Below are 25145 nucleotides of genomic sequence, written 5' to 3'. Positions count from 1 at the left end.
ATTTTATAAGAATCTCAACAAAAATATTTTAGTTTCACACCATAAGGTAAAAAATTCACACAATCATGGTCCTCTATACATAAATAAATTTAGAAAATTAGATTACATACTTAAACACCCTGGTCAATATAAAAATGAAAAACAGAGAGAAGCAAAAAAAGTATATTTAAAATTTTCCAAATATAAGACCAAAAAATGGTACACTCCGATATACTGAAATACGAAAATACACTGTTGGTAGCTAAACTAACCTCACTCTTCCTGTCTGGAATTTCTTGCTTTGACGTAGCACATAATAATCTGAGTTATAATAGAAATAGGGGAAAATAGAAGATATAAATAACACATACAATAAAACTCAAAACTGCCACCAGCAAGCAAAACATATTTCTGTGTACACCTCCATTAAGACAACCAAAGTGCTGGAAATGATAACTGTGGAATTATATTCCTGACTCAGGTGAAAATTTTCTTAAATAGAACTGCACAAATATTGACTTTAAAATGGCTACTCGCATGAATCAGCAGAATATGATTTGTCCTACAGCACTGCTGGCAGAAAATTCACCCCTAAGGAAACAACTGCAGCCAACTTCAGCTTCTTATTGAAAACTGTGCTAATTATTTACATACAGTTGTCTCTTCAGTCTTTCTTTTATCTTTTGTGGACTGTAGGAACTGGTGATTTTTAATTTGGGGTGTTGGAGGGAAGGCTATCTAAAACACTTTCAGCATTTCTTGACTGCATAGCATTAAGAGGCTTTACAGTTAATCTATATTTCACTTTCTAGAGGTGTTAGACCAGTGTCTACATGAAAAGCATATTGTGCACTACTACTTTACTAACTCTGTAGAGGAGGCAGTAGTCATTGAGCTTCTTGGCCTGTATCTGTACTAAAATCATATGTCCTTCATCACATGGCATCTCTGGGAATCTACTGTCCTAAATTCATATAGAGCAGATTGAAGGGCCTTTCTAAGTCTAGACAAAACCTAAGCAGTCATCAAGATTTTTGATAAGCCAAACTATTGAATCTTGTCTTATATACTGCTTGCCCTGCATTAAATCAGGTTTTGGCAACTGTCCTGGATCAACAACAAAAGTCCCATATGGATTTCGTATTCTGCTTTCTGAAATTTAGTGGCCTGAACTGGAATTCAGCTGACTTTTGCTGAATCTGGTCATATTTTTTCCTTCTATCAGTATTCTACCCATTTTTTCCTTGTGCTATGCTCACACCACCTGTTAATCCATCTGGTCTGTTTCTGTATCTGTTGCCTGTATCCTGTGCTTTACTTGCCTAGCACTCAGTAGTTCTCTATCTGTGAATGAAGCCTGCTGTCTTCATCCTGCCAAGCCTGCAAACCCCTACCCTAACTTTTTCTCCTTCTTGTCATGATCCTCCTCTATTTAAGATGGGTCAGTAAGGCTAAGTTAGCTAGTATTCTGATACTTAAATGGCTTACCCATATCATTACCTTTGTGAGGCTGAAACAAAAACACCCCCCAGAGATTCCCCACATTCTTCTGCTGGACCCTACGAGACACTTATGTGCTGCTTTACTGCCTATCTCCTTCATTTTAAGAACAGAACAACACTCTGCACACCTCCTCTCCTCATGCCTAAAACTGCAGATACTCCCCTAATGTCTTTGTGCTAGATTCTCTGTATGCTCCATACCTTTTCTCTGGCCCCTGTATTAAACCCCTGTACTCCCTTTCACCTGTCCTTTTTCATTCCTCCAATAGATTTCCACTCCCCTCTCTATATATTTGCCAAAAACCTTCTGTATCCCTATGCCACAGTTCCCTAGTATGTCCATATCTTCTCTATATATTACATAGTCCCATTTTATTTTTTTTTCACCTTTAGCGGGACTCCATGGGTTTTCTATTTCCTTTTATTCTACTCCCAACACAGCATCACAAAATCACAGGATGGTTGAGGCTGGGAGGCAGCTCTGCAGATCTAGTCCAACCCCTCTTCTCAAAGCAGTCAACGAAAGCAGGTTGTTCAGCTCCATATCCAATCAGGTGAACGGGAATGGAGATGCTACAGCCTCTCTAGAAAACCTGTTACAGTGTTCAATCACCCTTCCAGTTTTTTCTTTTATATAAAAGTAATGTCTTGTACAGCAATCTGTGTCCACTGCCTCTTGTCCTGTCACTGGTTACAACCTAGAAAAATCTGGCTCCATCACCTTTATGTGTGTGTATCCCACCCCACTGCAGGTATTTACATATATTAATAAAAACCTTCTGCTCTCCAGTCTGAAAAGTCCCAGCCTCTTCTTATATGTTAGATTCTCCACTTAAGTCATCTTCATGGTCATCCACTGGACCTGCTCAAGTACATCCATATCTGTCTTCACAAAATCACATAATCATTTAGGTTGGAAGGCACCTCTTGAGATCACCTAGTGTGACCCCTAGCCTGACTACACTTCCCAAGTGAGATCACCTGAAGTAGGCTTCCTTCTTGTACTGGAGGGCCTAGAAATGGACTCGGCATTTCAGATGTGGCTTCATCAGAGCTGAGCAGACTGTAAGGATCCACGTCCCTCAATCTGCTGTCAACGCTTCTCCTGATGCAGCCCAAGGTGCTGGCTGTCATCGCTGCAAGCACGCAATTCTGGCTCAAGTTCAACTCTTCCACCAGGATTCTCAGGCCTGTTTCTGAAGAGCTGTGTTCCAGTCAGCCAGCCCTAGGATCTACTATTGCATGGAGTTACTCCTCCCCACACCAGGGATTCTCTATTCACCTCCATATCTCTTTACCCCACCTTGTCTTCTAGTATTATAAGAAAAAAAAAAAAACAAAAACACAACATATTGTAAGAATGTAATCTGTGAGTGGAGCTAAGTAGATACAGATATGCTGGAAACTATTGTCCCCTTTCTAGACCTGGAGGTCATCAGGCACTATGGTAGCCAAGCTAAGAAAACAAGAGAGTGTCTGTGATTCCCTCCTAGTTTTCCAGGAGTTCTGTCAAGTTGTGGACATAGACATAAATATTTTTCTGGGATGTTGCAATTGCTCAGACGTTGTAGTTGAAACTAATAACTTGCAATTTTGACAGAATTGTCAGGAAGAATCACAAGGTGTTTTCAGGTCTTGTGCCATAGACTGTCCTTAACTTGTGAGGTGCCTTTCTGACACAGTAATTCCACTAATAGTTTCACTATGACATTGTAACCACAGAGACACTTGGGACCTGGCAATAATAGCATTATTTTCTTGGCAAGTGTTCAGAACAATTCAGAACAATTTATTAGAAAACTTGTCTGGAAACAAGACAGAAGTCACCGAACTACAAAATGACCACAAACTACTGTAGTTTGAACACAGACTACATCCTTCTTCTAAATACATTTGCATATTTCCATCATCTACACTAATTTTCTGAAAGGTAGTCTATAATTTCTTGACTTTACTTTGTTCCATTTACCAATACTAGCCATAATACGAGATATCAGACATTTATGCTGAAAAAAACCCCCAAAAACCACAAAAAGAACCATATGTTCCTCATTTTCTAGCTGTTATCTCAACATTTGCAGCTTTTGCAGGGCTGAACTCCAAGCGTGGGAACATCATCTTCCTCTGTTCCAATGGATTTCATGTGTGCCTTGGCAATAGTTTGCTTTCAAGTCCAGCTATTCCTTGTGGACTATTCTTTTGTGTGTTTCCAGCAGATCAAGCACCAAAAATAAAGAAAAAGTTGTGAAACTTTTAAGCATCCAAAGTAAACTTATTCACAGATAGAACACGTATATGTGTATGTTTATGCCTCTGTGTGTGTGTGTGTGCATACATGCTTCTAAAATGCTGGGAGAAATAATGAGTTTGATTTCGATCGAGTAAAATTTTTTAATGTCTCAAAAGCGGAAGCCACTTACTCTGTATTTGTGTTGTTAGCTTTCAATTTCTGGTTTTGTTTTTCATAAGTAAGAAGTACAATGTGTTCAGGTTCAGCGGCCGTAGGCGCTATACAAAGGATAATTAACATGGCAACCCCATATACTGCAAAAATGTAATGAGGGTTATGTAATACACTAGCAAATAAAACCACCAGCAGTCTTTAAGGGTTTATAAGCACATATAGAAAAGCATGTAAATACCTTATGTAACTTTCATATTTTTCAACCTATTTTGTTTGGATCTTCATTCGACAGTATAAAGTATGACAGCTTCTTAGACACCCTAGTTGGAGTTGATATACATATACATTTACTTATTTCAAACTATTGAAAGCTACTCTTTTCCTCAGAAATAGTTGGATTATTCTGTATGAGTAGATCTTAAACAATCATAGTTTAGATACGCTAGGAGTCCAGTCTGTACCTGTTCTCTGCATGTATCACAACATAACTTTGGTTCCTTGCCTGATGTTTTGTATCTCGGTTGGTACTTAGCATCTGCAAGGGTCGTAAGTTCAGCTGCAGAAAAACAATTCCAGATAATTATTCCTCCAGCAGCTCTTTCTTCTCCTGCAGCTTTTTCCTTTTGGAAAAGCCACAAAAACGAATCACTACTGCATGAAAACTATGGTTAATACCCATAGTTACCAAAAGATCAAGTTTCTATACAGACTGTATTGCATTAAAAGTCCTGGTAATGCAAGAACTTCCTTTTTGTGATAAAATATTGGAAAAGGGGGATATCAAAACAAAACACAGACACAAACTCACTGGACAAAATGAAATTGCAAGTGTAATTAGAAAGGCTGTGGAATTGATCAGTCACTCTTTTGAGAGTTGGCTTTAAGTGAAACAACCAGGAAAGGTCAGAAACCAGAAAGGAGTACAAAAGGCCATGTGTATACATGGGAGCAGCAACCTTGATAATAATGATATGCAACCCTGAAAACAGTTTAAAGGGAAAGCCTTTAGGTCAGGGTCTGAAATGCCATCAGGACTGCAGGCAATGGAAGTGTTGCCAGCTGTGGTATTCTTTGTTTAGGGAAGAAGGACTTTGTAAATATGCAGAGTTACATTAGGACTCCTGACTCCCTTATCTAGGCAGGTCACCCCTGGCAACTAATCAGCTGCTTGAATCAAAGAAACTCTACAGTAACAAGTAAATTTAAGTGACAAAGCAGAGAAGACTAATTTCAATGTAACTCAATACAAGGCAATAAACCTCGTATAACCCAAAATATTATTATCTGTCTTCTAGGAAAACAAAACACTGTTTTATCCTCAGGACTGCAGTCATTATAACATCAAAGGCTGACCTGTAACATCATACACAAATGATTTGATAAAAGTAGATGTAAGTCTATGGAAACTTGTATTTATTATTATGATAGACAACGTTTATTGTATTCGCTTAAGTTCTTTAAAAAGTTACTGGGTGAGGTGAAATTGTATAGACAGAAGACCTTTGGTCCTCTTACAAAAGCTTATTACAGAAGACAGAACAAACAGTTACCTCTTAGAGGTTGAGGTGACTCGGGTTCCTGCAACAATTTCTTGAAAGTAACAAAATTATTTCCTGATGACATGTAACAGAAATAAATACCCCTTTTTCAAAACTTTGGGGTGTGATTGAGGTTGCAGTTGATGGACTCATATAGTAAACTGTAGGTGCTTCACTAATTAAATTAAAACTGTAATATAACAATGTTATATTTTAGAAGAAAAGCCATATATATTAACAATATTAATCCTTTTAAACTGAGTCCGCATAAATCTTTCAGTAAGTTTATAATTCAGCGTGTTTCAAAATTTCCTTCTTTATTCACAGTATTTGGGTTTTGTTACTTTGCTTCTCTAAAGCAGAATAAAGACTCTATTTTGTTCTTGCTTGAGAATACAGTTCGATTGTTAAAAAAGGTCAAAGTTTATTTCCCTCTAGATATCCAAAATATGCTCATGTTAAAGTGATTCTTTAATAAGCTATTTATTTTATGACTCTTGTCACAAAAGGACACTTGTGCCTTAATTAAAGCATTATACATGTTACAGCCAACCTTGCTTCAGTCTGGCAGTTTTGTTGAGTCTTCCAGTTAACCTAAATCTTCAACAACAGATGATAAATTTCTTCCAAGTTCACAAAAAATACAATAAGAAGTAACCTATTTTCTAGACTGTGATGTATTTTCCGCCTCTTTATGAGGATGCACTGTATGATTTGAAGGTAACTGGATGTTCAGTCGATCTTGGAATGTTATGTTTGTTTACCTTGAAAATAAGGATAGATAGGAAAGATAGGATAAGTTTTCAGACAGAAAATACTGAAACCTAGAAGAACCAGGAACATTACTTCCAGTAAGAAAGCACTTAATGATAAGATAGAGTCTTTGGCGTGATTTTGCCATGTATAGGTATAACATGTGCTTGTCAGCTTCTGCCTCTTTTCATGCAAGCACAATTATGTTTTTAACTGTTGAGTGTTTGATTTCAGGTTTTCTGTGACTATCTAGCGAGAAACTTCCAGTGTAATTTAACTAAATAAATCTAAGTCTTAAATTGACTGGCCATTTCCTATACATCAAATTAGCAGAGACTTTGTATGTGGTAAGATATGGAATGGAAAGATGGTCCACAGTGTGTGTGTAAAACAGGCTAAGCTACCAAGCTCAAAAGTTAGCGGTTAAAGGCTCAAAGTCTAATTTGGCAGCAAATCACAAGCAAAGTTTCTTGGATGTTGATGGTAGGTCCAATGCTGTTCAGTCCTCAATAAACATTCTGGGTCAAAGGATTGAACTCACCCTCACCAGGTTTGCAGATGACACCAAACAGTGAGGAGAGGCCATGGAGGGTTGACCTTGGCTGGCTGCCAGGTACCCAGCAACCCACTCTATCGTTCCATCTCCATCAGCAGGACAGGGGGAGAAAATACAATGAAAAGTTTGTAATTCAGGATAAGAGCTGGAAGATTACTTACTAACTGCCATCTCAGGCAAGAAGATTCACCTTGAGGAAATTAATTTAATTTATTGCCAATTAATTGTAACAGAGTAGGACGGTAAGAAATAAAACTGAAAATATATTTCCCCAAATCCTCCCTTGTTCCCAAGCTTAACTTCATTCCTGATTCTTATATGTTCTCTCCCTCTGAGTGACACAGGGGAATACAGAAAGGGGGGGTTCAGTCAGTTCATAGCACTTAATCTCTGCCACTCCTTCCTCCTCATGCTCTTCCTCTGCTCCACCATAGGGTCCCTACCATGAGATATAGTCTTTTATGAACTTCTCCAACATGGGCCCTTCTCATGGACTGCAGTTCTTCAAGAACTGCCCTAATGTGGGTCCCTTCCATGGAGTACAGACCTTTAGGAATGGACTGCTCCGGTGTGGGTCCCTCACAGGCCACAATTCCTTCCAGGGACCTGTTACAGCATGAGGTGTCCATGGGCTACAGTTTCATTCACAGCTTGTCCACTTGCTGCAGTGCGGGGTCCTCCAGGGGCTGCCATGTAGATATCTGCTCTACCGTGTTTCTCTATAGGCTGCAGGGGGACAACCTGTGTCACCACAGTATTCTCCATGGGCTGCAGGGAAATCTTAGCTCTGGTACCTAGAACCCCTCTTCGTCCTACTTCACTGACCTTGGTCTGTGCATAGCTGTTTCTCTATTTTTTTCACTCCCCTCTCACAGCCACTGCACAGCATTTTCACCCTTTCTTACATACATTCTTATAGAAGTGATACCAATGTTGTTGACTGGCTCAGCTTTCGCCAGTGACCAAGTGGTAAGCCCCTCTTAAAGCCAACTGGAACTGGCTCTGTCTGGCATAGGGACAGCTTCCTCTGTCCAGCAGCACCTTCCCACCTACCAAAACCTTGCCATGTAATCCCAATATAGGCCAATATATCAGAAGAAAGAGCTACTATACAGGTGGACCTTGACAGGCTAGAAGACTGGGCCAGCAAAAATTGCATGAGGTTTAACAATGATAAATGTGAGTTCTTTATCTGGGACTGAATAACTTCAAGTAGCAGTACAGGCTGGGGTCTGACTGCATGGGAGCAGCTCTGCTGAAAAGTTCCTGGGGGTCCTGATGCACAGCAAACAAGTTTTAGTGGAACTCTGAAGTCCTGTACTGGGACTTTCAAAGTGTATATGCCTGTTCTTGTTATACAGAAAATTATCTTTGGTATCAAAAGTATTGCTAGCCGTTAGTCATTCCATCAAATGGAAAATGCCAGTATCTCTTGGGTTAAATTACTGTCCTTTTGGCAATATCATGAACACAAATGTGCCATTACATGTGCAAATGCAGAAGTAACGCTTTCTGAGTACTCTCTCCTGAAAGAGGAAAGAAAAACAAATGAGTGGGACAATGAGCATAGGGGAGGGAAGGAGAAGCATCTACAGAAAAATGTAATAGATTGACAATGTCCACTCGCCACGTTACATAATCCAGATGCAAAGGGTGTGAAATGAAGACAGACAATATGCCACTTTGGAGACTTAGTTGAATGTATGAGAAATTCTGTGGAACTGCATTAAGTATCTTAGCACAACACTTAATATCTTTAGAAGCAAAATGAGGATTGGCATTCCTGTCTGAACGAAGCCAATTAGTCAGCTAACCTTGTAAATCACAATTTCTTTTGTGACCTGGAGCAGACAGTCCTTAAATTAACAGAATTAGGGATAACTCCACAAGGTATAATAGCTTTGATTTACAAGGATCAAAAGGGGAATGTCAAAAGATTTGGAAATCCAGTTTAGTTTATTTAAACTCCCAAATCCAAAACACATTGAAATTACACAAACTTCCTTTACTGATTTCACTATCCCTGCAAAACCAACAAAACCAACTCAAAAACCTGAAAGTAAGGTATGTGCCCTTGTGGTGGGTTGATCTTGTCTGGCTGCCAGACCCCCACTTAGTTGCTGCTTCACTCCTTCTCCTCAATGGGACCAGGGAAGAGAGTAAGATAGAAAAGCTCATGGGTTGAGATTTTAAATAAGTAAAGCAAAAGCTGCATGTGGATGCAAAGCACAAAGCGGAATTCATTCACTACTTCCCATTAGCAGGCAGATGCCCAGCTGATTCCTAGAAAGTGGATCCTCACCACTCATAGCAGTTGCTTGGGAAGACAGATGCCTTAACTATGAATGCTGCCTGTTTCCTCCTCCTTTCTCTTACCTTTCGTTGCTGAGCATGGCATCATATGGTATGGGATATCGCTTTGGTCGCTTGGGGTCACGTGTACTGGTTCTGTCCCCTCCCAACCTCTTGCCTACCCCCAGCCTACTGGCCTTTGGTGGCAGGAGTGGTTTGCAGAGACAGCCTTGATGCTGTGCAAGCTCTGCTCAGCAATAGCCAAAACACTGGTGTGTTATCAGCACTGTTTCAGCCACAGATGCAAAGCACAGCACCTCATGGGCTGCTATGAGGAAAGCTAACTCCATCCCAGCCAGACCCAGTACAGCCTTGAACAATCTTTCATCTACAGCTTTCCCTCCATTGTGACCTATTTTCAGTCCTTTAGGTAAACTAGTCATATATTGCATCAAAAAAATAATTTTAATGTTGTGAATTATGTAACACTTACAACTAATCTATGCTTTTCCTAAGCTATAGTAGATCTGACTAAAATCAATTAAATAGAAAATATTGTCCTCACTGGTGTCTGGATATGGTTTTGTCCTCCTCCCTGTCAATTCTCATATTTTTTTTAATAATAAATCAGTTTTATGTTAGTTAGAAATTCTGAGGTATTATAAAGTATAAGCATAAATATTGAAAGTAATTTTATACTAGGAGAAGGTATTACCTTTGAAGGCATTACTAGGCTATCTTTTTTAGGCATGGTATTATTGATATACAAATATGTATCCTTTTTTTCTATAAGCAGGCTCCAAATTCTACCAGTTTCAACCAGGAAACACTGAAGCATTGGAATACATAAACGAGTGAAAGTTCTGTACTAATTTGAAAGTACTCCAAACTCTGCACAGGTATGTCAGACAATGTAATATTTAAACTGTGTTTAGAGTCAATGTTAGTGCTGAATCTGTACTGTGGTTTAAAATTTGATGAACCAAAATGCTGATATATAACCCCTGATCCACCAATACAGTTGAAGTTTTTATGTACATTTACTATAATTTGGAAATCGTGTGGGGACAAGACAGTTTGATGATATGGAACACTTTTTAATCATAGCTGGGGCTTTGTTGTATCCTCATTAAATATGTGTGTGATCTTACACACAAAAAGATGAAAGTATGCACTACCTTTGTATCAAAGGAAAGAATTAAAAATAGCCAAGAGCAAGACATCACTTCAGCAGATGAAATACTGAGCAGACCTAAATACATCCACTATTTGCAAATACGAATGGAAAAAGTAAGACTTATTGAAATTACAAGTTCATCAGAATAGATTTTCTTCAGAGAATGTTGACCAAATCTGGCTTGGGGAAAAAAAAAAAAAAAAAAAGAAAGGATTCTTGCCCATTAGATAGTAAGTTCACTTTCAACTGGCTTTGAAAAGTTTGTGTTTTAAAATTCCTTATGACAAGAAATGTAAAAAAGAACTAATCAAGAAGTTTGTTTAGAGAATTTGAAAATGAATTGACACTGGAGGCCTGACTTCAAAACTTATTTCAGCTGTATTTCCCAAAGTTTCTAGTCTTCTTGATTATTTGCAAGTGTACTGACTTGATAGGTATTGAATAACTAGACATTCTGGCAGCCACAAATAACCACTGGAAACTGGTTTGTGAAAGCAGCTTTGGAAAAGCCCCAGCTGAATCTAGACTGCTAATCTAGATAGCCAAGCTTCTTCAGACAAAGACAAAAGTTTGGTTGTAATGTTTCAACTCAGGTTTTCATGTATTTTCTATATTCTTTCCTTTGGACTTGGGAAATGAGCCATAGATTGACATCAGATTTCATAATCCTAAGAACTGCAAGCAGTGATCTTGAACCCTCCTGTGCTGGGTAATCCAAAAAATCCCAGACATGGACAATGCCATAGTTTGTGATTACATGGCTGCCCTTAGAGACCTATTGCACAAAGTCATAAATCCTCAACTCTCTCAGCACCCTTCACCTGACCACTTTTGCAGAGCAGTATTGCCCTGGAGGTACATACCCTATGATTTCAATTCTCTCAACAAATCACTAATGAAACTAGTAGGAAAGGAGGCCTATATTTCATTGGAAGTTCAGTTTCTCCAGTAACTATCTCATTAGTATGAAGCAGTTAGATTTAGAAAAGATATTTTTCTCAGAATGACCCAATCAGATTTTAAAGACATTAGAACTAAGGCCATTTTTTCATTATATATTTGGTTTCCTGCTATTGTTTCCTCAGACAGATACAAGGGCAATCTAAAGGTTATAGGAACATAAAAATTGTTATACAGGATTGTTTTAAGGAAGAAAGCATGATATTTATAATCTCTTCCAAAATTACTATTGCCTGCCTGCCTGATAGTCATATAGCTGCTAAAATTTTTTCTGAATCTTAAACTCTCAGCTTTAGGATTTACTGATCTGTGGGCAGAGAGGAAGGGGGAAAAGGGTCAGCAACAATAATAAGGGGGTTTTTACTTTCATGTCTTAGTTCCATACTTTTTTGTTCCCTTATACAGGATGGGTAGAGAAGTTCTAATTTTCTTGCAGCTCTTATTCAGAGGTGGGCTGCCTGCATGCACTACTTCAGCTGAGGCCGTACTAGTGATTTGTGTAAAGGTAGTAGGACATTCTTTGTGCTAAACATCAATCCTTAAGCATTGTGATATCTTAATCAGTGATTTTTAAAAGTATTTAATTGGGTTCTCTGTGTGGTACCTGGCTCTGTTTCCTCAGTGGCCACAGCCAGTAGGGAACCCCTGTGAGATAATAGTTCACAGTAATTCGCAACTCCAGGCCAATTTAACTTTTACGTGTCAACACTTATTTCACTTGTCATTGTGTCAATCTTTCACTGCACTTAGCATACCTAAGTCAAATTTTCTAACAGGTCTCCCTGACCTCGCTTATCTAAAGATCATTGCTTTATCTGGAGCTTTTCTAGCGTGCATCCAAGTTATTTTCCAGATTATTAATATAAGCATTAAAAAAAGCCAGAAGTTCCCTTGCTTTTAGATTTGGTCCCAGTAATACAGACTGTATAATCATTATGCTACTTGTACATTTATCTTCTGAAGACCATTTAGTCTCTGTAGTAGATTTTGGGTGGGTTTTTTGGTAAAAGTCTTCAGAAAATAACATGAATTGCTAGCTAGTTGTCCTTAATTACCTCCTCTTCTATACATTCAAAGAATTCTGAGAGATCATGAAAGCAATATAAGTTTCTCTTACTCTGCAGTAGTTGTTGTTTTGTTGGACCTAGCAGTCTTGCTATCCAAACATAAAATGGCAGGACTTCTGAGAAGTCTTGCTAAAAGTTGTGTTATTTTCTGTCATAGATGTAAAATCACTTGGCATAGCAAAAATAAAAGTAGGGCTTTAGATATAACATTACTATGGTCTATCTTTAACTCAAAAGACAGAATATTATTTCTCTTAATGAATTAACTAAAGCAAATGATCTTGCAATGCGTTAATATGGTGCAGTAAAGTGCTTCTCACCTATGTAGTGGAAGTATTTTAGTATCAAAAATCTTGCTGACATTTACCAGGTGAGATTATGTTTGTCAGGGAACTTTAATATCAGTGTTTTTACATTATTATGGATTTTTAATGTGTGATATAAAAGCCATAAAAATGTGGTGTTGTCTAAGAAAATAAGGTTATTCAGGAGTATTAAAATTGAGATTTATATTCATATTTATATGTATGGAGGATAATCGGTGCATGTTAAAAGATGACCAGAGAAGGGCTTCTTACTGTAAAATTGGATTTCCAATATCTGTCATTCATCTGCTAATCCAGGTAGTTTATCATACCAATCAATAAAACTTTTATTTTATGTCAATTCTTACTTTATTTTAGAAATAACAAGACTGTTAAACTTAGATTGTTTCCAGTGTATGGTCATACTTCCTATTGTAACTTCAACAATGGTCATGTAATTGCTTAATAGGATGGACCTTACAGTTATCTACCGGTAAATATGAAGATACTATGATTGAAAGAGGAACATTTCTTCAATAGTTTCAATGTTGCCACTAGGAAATGAACAGCATTATTTCTTTCTTTGGCTTTAAAGTTACATTTAGAACAATAATAACTAGCCAGGTCAAAAAAACAACCTCATCTTACTCATACCAATGAAAGAATGACAATGATATACCACCAGAGAGATTATGACTAACAGGCACTACCAATGACACATTGTCATTCTTGGGACTTTAGCACTACTGTATAGTGTATTCTTTTACAAATACTCACAGCAATGGCCAATGGAACCACTCATAGAGGAAAACCCTGGCTTCAGTTAGGTTACAAAAATTTCTTCTTCACGCTAGCAGGTCACTACAGCTACAAATTTAAAAATTACTGAAAATTATGAAGAACCTGACCCCTTCTGCACATAGAATCTACATTTTATGGGTCTGCAGTTTATAATTTTCCCCATACTGTAAACTGATCATGTGATAAATTTTCCCTCTTCCATCTATGAAACCCAGGTCTCATGACTTTTGACAGAATCTCCTAATCATACTAAAAAATGTAAATTTACATTTTCTGTGTCATCTCTATGGATTAAATGTAACTACAAAAAAATCAACTCTTGTGAAATTAGCATTTTTGTAATAGAACATCCACCTCTTATTCAACAGCACTATATTCCCAGAAATGACTATTCCACAGCTGGCAGTGTGAGGGCATGAAAGACTTCAGAATTTCTAATGTGCCTTCTAGTTTAAATCCTTTTCTTACAGCAGTTGAGATAGGACAAAATTCCATTTGGCAAGAAAACATTTGTGGAACTTACGAAATTTATAGAACACATTTGTAGAAATGCTTCATTTCCTAAGGATCTGGAAGTGTATTGATTAGACAACATCACAGTCAACTAATTCTATGGAAAAATGAGAATGAAGACACTTTTGGAAGTTTTCAAATAACAAGGAACAATACTCCTGGGAGAAATGATAGAATATAAAATTTTATAGTATTGTTTCCATTCAAAAAGTGACAGTTTTATTCTACAGAAGTCTTTTATTAGATCTGGGATAAGTCATTTGTGACAGGAAGACTTCTGAAAGCAACATCTTAAAAGCAGATGAAAGGAAAGTTTAAGCAAACTTTTCTGCCTCTTCTAGAAATCCCAGATACTCACCCCTTCCCATCCTTTCCATCCACCACCCTTTCTGGCTGGTGCTGATGGTGAGTTCCATCAGAAGTGGGGAAATGGGCTCAAACTGCCCTCCATTCTCCCTTCAGAATTTTCAAAATAAGACACTGGAAGTGCTGTGAGTAGGTCATTGGGTGAATGTCTTCAAAGAACAAAGTGGTGACACTTGTTTCTACTTCTTACTTTTGACAGCCGACAATGCAGTCCAAGCATATATATAGATGACCAAAGGAAAAACAAAACAACAAAAAACCAAAAACCAAACACCTGCTGTCTTCTAAAAGGACACATTGGAAGATGGCATTCACACACATGGTTGGAACACCATATTCCGTCTTATATTTGACAGTTTATCACCAATACATACAAAAATTTTGAAAGACAATTTGCAGAAATTTTGCATAATTGTTCATCTGCTTATTCTGTCTTAGAAGTAGATGTTATCACATCTTTCAATTTCTGAAGACTTTCAAAGAAAGTTATTCACAAGTAAGAATTGGTACGCTTGAAAATATGAGCTACATTTGATTGAAAAAGCAGAAATGTGAAATCCACCAGAAGCTGGATTTACCACCATCCTCCAGTGAACAGTCTATGATCTAATAAACTGGTAGATGGTAATAACCAAAACACTGGTGATCTCCATTTCTAACTCCTTCCTGTGGAATTATACTTCTCTCCATAAACTTTGTCCATTTGATAAGTAATGACGTTTTTATTTTTCAAATACAGGAACATGTCCTGGAAGTTAAAAGAGTTTCTGAATTTTACACTGCTGTCTCAAAGTCATATCCAGGACTGGAATACAGATTATTTAACATATTTACATTATTTCAAAATCTGGGCCTACCTGATGTATAACCAAGAATAAAACAAAAGTCTTTCTCTCCAAAACCCACTTGATTTTTTTTAAAAAAGAAGGAGGTAGGCTTCCCATTGACTAAGATGGGTGAGATCTGATAAACTGGAGAGAAAGGAATACCGCTACAGAAAGTATTTAAGAAGAAAATGAAATCTTACTGGTGTTAAAACCACTAAAACTAAATCAAACTTGAAACACATTTCTGTGTTTCTAACACTGAGGGCATACTCTGAAATTCAATGATAGATCCAGACAATTGCCAAAGTAGTCCAAGTAGCAAACTGGCTCAGGGTACAAGAATGACTTTCTAACACTGCTTCCTATTAGCAAACTCATTCAAAGGCAGATACTAAAAATAAAGCCCATACAGAGGATTCCACGCTGGGATAAATAAAAGTTGCATTTTTTTTCCATCTCGTACAATACTACTTCCTTTCCTTTTAGCCCAAAGAGGACTAATGCCTGCTCAACGCCACAGTCATTTACCTTGTGAGTGAGTTACTGGCCTCAGTGTAACTCATATAGATGGCAATCAGCACACAACGATCATCATCACAGCTGCTGTTAATTATCAGATTAAGGGTAACATAAAAAAAGATTAAGTAATGTGAGGGATTTGTGTTGCTGTTGCTGTGTTATCTTGTATATACATAGATAGATGACTGGTTACCATTTTATTAACCAGATAAGAACGATATAAGAAACTGAAATAATAATCCCCACACATAACGTGTTTTGTGTGCATTCCAATGTTATCTAGAGCAAAATCTTCATTGTCACCCAGGAGTTGTCTTTATAAATTGTTGACAGATCATAGCAAATGTCCTCAGCAGTCAACATCTGAAGTGATTAATTTCTTCAACCTTGACTTGGAAGGTTGTTGTTAGTTATACTAAATACATGACTTTGTCAAACCTGAAACTTTGGCATGTATATTGTACATATAGGTCCCAGTTCTTCCCCTTGATACACGTGCTTTGGAGTCAGTGGAAATTCTGTGAGAAAAATGGAAATCAGAGATGATCTCTTAAAGATGAGGCGGCTGGCACAACAACTAGTTTGTGAACAACTATTTCCATAATTCCCTAAGCTGTCAGAAGATGCTGGGGATTCAACTGGTCATTTTTTACCTTAGTTCTTTTCCAGAAACCTATCTCTTGACAAACCTAAGTAATTTTCTTTCCTAACTAGTCTGTGTGGAATTTGCAAAGGCTTCTTTAAATTCAGATGCATCTTTTTCTGGAAATAGTTTTAAACAACTTTCAGACCTCTCCACTCTTACACACACATGCACATATATATGCATTATATACATTAGTGGCCCAGCTTAGTTCATGGCCAGAGTCTTAATAGCTGAGGGGTCTGCTTTCTTCCCTATGGTAGTCTCCATGACATTATTCTGAACTATGGTCAAGGGAGCAATTCACCAGAACCATTGCACTGTGTCACCAGTGATTCCTAAAGGGCCATATGAATGAAAGTAAGTGCTTAAAGGGGACAGAGATGTGTATTTCAGCAAAGGTGAGGTGGTGGAGAGGGGTCCACTAGGTCACCAGAATCAGGCTCCAGCCCCTTCACCCAACCCCTACACTGTTTCCTTGTACGAGTAACTTAATCTCCCTGTAAATCTGTTGTCATACTTAGATAAACCATACACATGTTTTGGTTCTCTGCCATTCAAACTTAGATTACAAAGTATTGAGGCAGCAAATATAGCATGTCAAGCATAGCTGGACCTTCATCTCAGCTGAGGTCTTTAGATGCTTCTGCAATATAATAAAAGAAAAAAAAGTAATTAAGATCAATGTGAATGGGGTCTTGTAGTATCAATAATATGCAGTAAATTCTGAAAGCTTGATAGATCTTAATATTTTCACTAGAAGGCAATGCTGTTTTCTGTGTTGTATGTTAAACTTCCATCAAGGTGAAAATCAACATGACAAAAGGTAGGAGGGAAAGGACTAGATTCAAGATGTAATCCACTAACTCTGAGTTTCAAGCCATTCCTCCTATTATTTCCAAACTCACTAGTGACTATCCTGAGTTATGCAGCAGTAATTAATATTTGTTTCCTGTAGTGTTTTCCCCTTGACTCACTGCAGGCCCCTTTCCTCCCATATTCTATACCGTAGTTAAGCAGTTTGTCTGAGGCGATGTGAAGGCTCTAGCTTGTTTATGATGTGGAACCTCCCTTTACAGCTCTTTCACTGCTGAGAGAGAGGGGGTAGATGAGGTAATAAGGAATTGTAATGTAAATGAGGATTTTAGTTACTGAATAATTATTACTAGCATAGTTGGTAAAACAACCCTGAAAGATTTGGGAGAAACATTAAAAATCTACATGCAAAAGTAACAAACATGAGGTGTGTTAGGGTCTTGCAAAATTATTTTAATAATTAAATAATTAAAGTAACTTTTGGGTATGGATGAAAACAGCACTCTATAAACCAAATAAATTGCTATTTTCTTAAACTGCTGAATTCAGAAAATCAGAATAACAAAAAAAAGCCAACCCTTATACCTGATTTAATAAATTGTCCTTTTCTATAACAGAATTATTGAAGTAATAAACTTGAAACGGGGAATTAGGTAACCTTTATTGTACTGTTACTGTTTTGTTCACAAGAGGACTTTTAGGCATGCAATTTAAAAATACAACTTAATTAATAACTGCTAGATTTTTGTTGCCCTTGTTAATTTTGGTAATTAAAGTTTATGTCCTAAAGTGTCAAGCAATACCTTTGCAATGCAAAAAGAGCTTCCACATAAACTGTGATGAATCACATTTAAATCAGGTAGCTGTCTTCCAGAAGAAAATTTGGGATTACAGAGAAAGAAAGCACTAGTGCTACACTGCATTTTTCAGAAAATACAAGAAGGCTTGAATTTTGCCATGGCTGTACTAACTACGTACAACCTGTTTATTCCTCAAATTCAGGTTGCTCTGGGTGTAGAGATTTGTAATTAAATATTATTGCCCGATAATTTCAATTAACCAGTTCTGTCTATCATAAATTAGAATGATGTCTATGCCCAGCTCATCTGCTATGATTCTAAACTGTTCTAGTGAGTAAAACACTGGATTCTGGTGCATCTGCCCTGATCCAAAGGAAATAACATATCTCCTTATCCTTAAAACTGTAACTGTTAGGTGCATTACTGAAAGTGAAATCACTTATGTACCAGAATTTTAAAATCTGGTTTAGTCTCTTATACTCTTCCTGTCTAGTTTTTTCTTCTTTTCTTCTTTTCTTCTTTTCTTCTAGCTACCGTTTTTTTTTCTTAAGTTCCTAAACACAGGCCCATTCATGCAGCAGCTCTCAATTCCTGCTCACTGAGACTCATTACAGACCAACACGATCCGAGATTTTAAGTGAATCTCCTTTAATAATTCTAGATCTTTGGAAGGAAAGGAGAAATAAAATTAGCAGGAGGGGCTTAAGAACACCTTTTAACCACTTTGAGTTCTGTCCTTGCTTGTGGTTCAGGTTAGCAAGTGACTGTAGAAAGAGAGGAGTCTGTTCCTAAACAGTCCAGGGCTGCAGCAAGAGAAAGATCTCTCAATTATTTTGTCATTTTGTTACTTTGTATCAGGTATAAACTCAACAGTTCAGAACTGACCTGCAAAATAGATCATCAAACTGGTTTCCTACACCTTCATGTGCATGAATCTATTTCTTTGGCAACAGCACAGTGAGATACTTGGCCATGGAACTTGTAATCTTAGTAGACAGGGAAGGAATTGTCACGTGCAACTCAAATTGTTTGCCAGCTATCACTGCTTGAGTGAGAACACAAAAAGCTTTTCCTTTGCTTTTTTTTACAGCATCTACAAGAATTGCATCACATCCTGATTGCTAAAAATGCAATTCTAATAGAAAATAAATATTGAAATCCTTTCTGTTTCCATTCTTGTACTTGTGGCTTTGATCAGAACTAGTACCTGAGTTTTCGTAAGTTTTAATTGTCAACAAAAGGACAAGCAAGTGGGTTGTAGTTGCAGCAACAAATTTGTACAGAGGTTATAGAATAGATCTCAGATGCAGTTGGGCATGGTACTTTCAAGGCTTTAAGGTTAAATTTGCTATTTAATAAGTTGCAGTTGTTAAAAATTGAACATTGGGCATATTACAATCACAATGCCTTAAACAACTCAGTAATTCCACTGATGGGTTATAGAGCTCTTCTTAACAGATGTAACATATAAAAAACTGTGCTCACATGGCATTGTTCAGTTTTAAAATGACAGAAACTGATCATTTATCAAACCCCACAAAATAAATCAGATTCTTCATGTTAAACTTTAGCACAGGACTCTAACTTCATATTTTGCTAGCTGTTATACATTAAGACATTGATTAAATGGGGTTTAACAATATCACAAATTGATAGACAATGATCAGATAAAGAACTTCACAAGAATTCTGTGTTAAGCTGGAGGAGTTATTTTATTTTTATGTTCAGTGTGACTTTCATCACCTATTTCTTCCTTTTGCTTTCAAAAGAACAAGGCATGATCATTGCCTCCCCAAAGAGGTTTCTTCTGGCAGCAACCTTTGATGAGTCATATCTTCTTCCTCATCTCATCTTTGATGCAAAGTTCATCTGATGACTAGTTATTAGTGTTACTCCTCAGGCATTGTTTCAGAGACTGGAAAGGTTTAACTTCTTTATTAGTGGCCTGCATGATGATGTACCCTCAGCAAGACCACAGATGACAGCAAACTGGGGTGGAAGTGGTCCGATCAGAGTGCAGGGCTGCCATTGAGACACACCTTGGCAGGCTGAAAAATGGGCTGACAGAAGTGTCATGTAGGTCAACAACAGCAAATGTGAAGTTCAACTTTCCTGATAAACAAACTGAACACATGTAAGAAGCACGTGACTGTAGCAAAGACAATCACCTGCTACTTGGGCTGTATTGGCTAGAGCATAGCTATTGAAGTACTCTTCTCAGTACTTGTGAGATTGCATCTGGACTACCATGTCCAGGTTTGGTCTCCCGAGTACAAGAAAGAAACTGATGTCCTCAAGTGAGCCCAGGGACAAGCAACAAAGATGATTGTCATGGAGCATGTAACATGCAAGAACATTTTAAAAGAGCTCAGTTTGTTCAGTCTAAAGAAAAGAAGGCTAAGGAAAAAGGCTTATGTGCACTCTCCAATTTTGTAATGAATGCTGGAAGACAATGTGGATTCAGACGCTTCTCTGAGTTTTATGGTGACAGAACGAGACAAAAAACACAAGTTGCCTCAAGAAAAATTCTACTTAAATGAATGAAAAATAAAAAAATCCCAAGCAGGGTAGTCCAATATGGAACAGGCTGCCCAATGAGATGTGGATGTGCACCCTTCAAAATACTCATACCTTAACTAAGTATTCCTGAATAACCTGAGTTAAATTGGGTCTACTTTGGCTGGGGCTTTGCCCCAGATGATCTTTTTATGTCCCTTCCATTACACACAATATTTTGTTACAGAGAAAAGTGAGCATGGTGTATATATGGAGCTAAGAAATTATTTGTCAGCATAAATAAAAAAAAAAACAACAAACCAACCAACAAACCAACCAAAAAACCTAATCAAAAGACAAGTTATTGTTAGTCCACTTACAATAAGAGTTAGCAACCCTTCCAGCAAAAAAAAATAAAAATAAAAATAGCTTCATGAGGCTATATATCCAACACAAACTGTTCTTTGACCTTGTGAGAGTTTCTGTGATTAAGTTCATGTGCTTTTTGGATGTAAAGTGAACTGAATCAAAACATGGGTATTAACTCATCAAATATCATCTGCATTGCTCCTCTGCTGCTCTGTTCCTGTGACTTCAGTGCCATGTAAGGACCTCTTTGTGAAGTTCATTGATATCAGGAAGTTTGCAAGAAACAACACAGTGTATAGATTTTTCAAATAGGTAGTTTAAAACTTTTTCATGAACTGGCAATAGAGTAAGATAATTACTATTGCCAAATATTGCCAAACTAATGATGGCATGCCAAACTGAAGAGGAATAGTCTGGCTTCCTTGATTACCTTCCTGGTATGACAGTTGCAAGTTCTTTCCATATTAGTTGTCATGTACATGAACACCAGCATTTTTCATCTTTATAAAATTTGAGAAAATGAACTAATTATATCTCATTGTAATGTTATGTATAGAAACTGAAGCATAAAGAAATTACTTAAATGAAGCCAACATGAAAGTCAACATAATCAGAAAGCTATCATTTTGGTGTTTGCCTAAAAGGTTATCTCTTCTCCTTCTAAGATATGTTTAATGTAAGAACTGAAGGGACCAGCCTCGAGAAGTACTGAAAGACGATCAGGGATATCAGCTGTCTACTCACACTTTTGTCACTGAACTGTCACAGTAAAGGAACACAGAGAACAGGATTTCAGCAGTACAAATAGGCTTAGTGTTATAAAACATACACACAGAATATTTTGGCTATCAGGTTTAAAAATGGTGTACGTTGACCTTCATCTATATTTAAGGTAAGAAGTAATAAATGTGTCATGGCATCGGTTACTCTGGTAAATAGTAAAGTATTTTGACTATCTGCTTGAGTACACATATAGTTACTGGTTTTGCTTGCAGTGATGGATTTCTAATAAGATAAAATATATTTTAGGAATGTCAGAACTGCTGTAAAAAGCTAGAACCCATATCCCCTATAGTCTAGTGATTACCTTTTATGCCTTATTATGCTTCCTGTGATCTTATGATAGCAGGATAATTTGAGAAACCAATCTGTAAACTAAAAGACTGATCAAAGAGTCTTAGAAAAGAGCATTCCCACTAAAAGTTAAGTTCCTTTGGCTTTTCCTTCTATATATAAACAAGACAACAGTATTAGTTAATGATTTTTAGTTTCACTATAAGGTACATTGTTCTTAATGTGATTGGGAAAAATGTGTGAAGTTTGGAGTCTTTGACTATTTCTAGTTTTCAGTTTCTACCTTCTAGAAATGCTTGAGGAAATAGTACTAAAAAAAAACCAAACACAACCCCCCCACCAAAACCAACAAAAAAACCTCCAGTACTAAAACCCCCAAATAACCCAAGAGGTCTGTTCTGTTTTAAAGGCAACAATCTAGACATATTGGGGAAATTCAGTTGTCGTATTAGTGTATTAGAATTGAAGGGGAAATTCAATTGTTGAAGTAGAAATAGATAATTTTTTCAATGAGACTATTTTTCCCCACTCTTCCCTATGGACGAACTGAAGACTTGACACGTAAATAACATTGTTCTTCCCTGCTTTTCCCTTGTCAGCTTTGTGACTGATTTCTGAGATGACCAGGATATTTCCCTGTAACACTTGCCCACAATTCTTTGCTTTGACTTACAGACTTATTGAGTTGCTTTTATATGCAAAAGTTCTAAACCTCACTCTTCATGAAACTTTATTGTTCATGAGACTGGAACAAGTAATATATGTCAGCCACCCAATTAGTCTCCTGTAATGCACTTTTCAATCATAATGCTACTGCAACAGCTCATTGCAGAGTTAATGGGGCTGATTGCAGCTAGAAAGCATACACAGCTAGGAAAAGATTCTCTCCTCCAAAAGTGAATACCACAGTATTTCTTCATGTGGACCTTGCTTCCTGTGTATTACAATTTGATCCTCCAAATCCAGATGGAAAATTTCTCACTAATTCATCTGCCATTTAGTAAAATTTGTAAAAGCAAATATTATTTACAAGGTCCACTTGCAGTAGTAAATCTGAAGAAGCAGAATACTCACATAAACATTTGTCACATCAAAAGGTTAAAATGTTTTAAAAGCTCCAAAACATCAGTACCATGATAAAGCTATTTCTCAAAAAATTTTAAACTCCAGTAGTGAAGCTGTCATATCTGGTAGACTAGTTTATAAGACAAGAGATCTCACTTTTATGACATATTTCTTCTTTTTCTCTGTTCTGACACCCTTAATCACTTTAAACAGTCCAATTAATTAATGAAATATCAGAATAAAAGAGAGTTCCACAACAGCATAGTAAATGAAGCCTCATAGGGCCTCAACAGCAATATGGTCAAAACAAAAGTATTGTAAAATAGTTGGTTAGGATAAATTATGAGTGACAATAATAGAGTAGCAGCCTTTTCTCTTTTTGATGAATAATTAACAAAAAACCCCATACACAGAGTCGGAAGAAAAATTAATACAACTTTTAATCTTGTAAAGACACTTCTGTAGATAAATACAGAATTGAAGCCTCATCATGTTTGCTCTAACCTAGAACAGCTACGGAATTTCCTTAGGACTTCTCTTCATTAAAGCAACAATGATATTTTCAAAGCTGACAGCTGGGCTGTGTGATTTAGTTCACTAGTGTTTGTAAAATTATTGATGGTATTGGGATACCATAGAAATGTTGTACTCTAGTTTATAATTTGTATTTGCATAGACTATTGTTTTTCACAGTTTCACAGAATAAAATGAAGAAAATTCTGCTACATTTTTTGCTTGTTTTTTAACTGTTATTGCCTTTTATCTCAAAATAAACTGTTGGGTGTTTCTTTTATTCTCCATGAGGAAGGAAAACAGGTCCTCTTCAAATCTCCATTGGTGTGCCTATATCTAAAACAAATGTGTACAATTATTAACGTGACCATATTATTCATTTAATTTTTGACATGTTTTTGCCTTTTCATGCCATGATTTCATCTGTAATTCAGGATGTGCAGAAGGCAAAATGTTTCCAGTTAGGCCCAGACCCTCTGCTTTTTCCTCATATATTGTTAAAGTGTTTAGACCCACCCTTTCTCCCTGACCCAGGTGCAGGTAGATGTTGTAGTGTCCTAGAGGCTACATTAATTCAGGTTACCCATGATCCTTTACAGATCATTCCCTGTCCATATTTCTAGCTGCTGACTGGAAAGTGGGCAAAATGAGCATCTGGATCTAAAAAAAAATAATAATCAATGGATGTTTTAACACCCAACCTGCAGAGATAAGAACCAGACCATGAGCACAGAACTTATAAGTAAAAAGAAACTCCAACCTCTTCAGACAGTTGTTGTCTTCTGGGTATGCCAGAAATCAATAGGCTTTTTATTTTGATAGGCTAGGATCCATCTCACTTCAGTTTAATAGTTTAAGCAACTAATCCAAACAAATTGTCCAAGCTTCCTTTACAGTCAAATGAAAGACAGATCCAAGAGCTGATTCATCCCATTTTAAGACTGCCATTAAAGATAAGAGGGATAAATCCCCTTTTAGAGGTGGTTATGTTTCACTATGGACAGCAAATAAAACCCACATGATTAGCTTCTAGCAGATGCTTAACTCTTTCATAAGGCTAAAGTTGGAGAAGATAAAGTCCTCCTTTAATAAATATAGGTTACCTGACCTCCACCACATTTTATCTGTAAGATATTCTTTGAAAGATTTCGAATTCTAATCCTGATTCCTTGAAATGGTTCATTTACATCAACTCATTGCAAAACCAGCAGTTTTCCATACATTTTTCAAACGGCAATGTGATGATATAAAATAAGATTGAGGAAAAACTCAAATTTCCACCTCAGTTCAGGGTTACCCTGTTCTTGTGAGAAGATACCACTTCATGTTTCCACAGGAAACAACCCATTTTTAATATGGAAAACAGTTGAAAAAAATTGTTATGAAAAAACATGATTCTTCATAGTAAGTGACTGAAATAATTGTCACAAAGCTGTGCTCTGCTATCCACTTTTTTGATATTTCAGCCTAATTTAGTGCCCCACTGACTTACATTGAATGTTATGCAGACATTGGGACTTTACAGAAAACAGCATTATTCATGCAGCCTTACTTATTAATATTAATGAATTCCCTACTGGCCAAGATGGGAAGATATGACCTTTGGAATTTTTTAATACAAAATTGCATCTTTTTGTGTGGTGGGTTGACCTCAGCCAGCAGCCAAACACTCATCCATCCTCTTGTTCAGTCTGCTGTCCTGTGGGATGGGGAAGAAATCGGGGGAAGATGAGAAGACTCGTGTATCTAGGTAATGACAATTTAATAAGCAAAGCAAAAGCTGCACACACAAGCAAAGCAATTTATTCAT

Source organism: Falco peregrinus, chromosome 3 (assembly GCF_023634155.1).
Source record: "Falco peregrinus isolate bFalPer1 chromosome 3, bFalPer1.pri, whole genome shotgun sequence".
Lineage (NCBI taxonomy): Eukaryota > Metazoa > Chordata > Aves > Falconiformes > Falconidae > Falco > Falco peregrinus.
The sequence above is the reverse complement of the archived record's forward strand: the minus strand, read 5'-3'. Positions refer to the sequence as shown.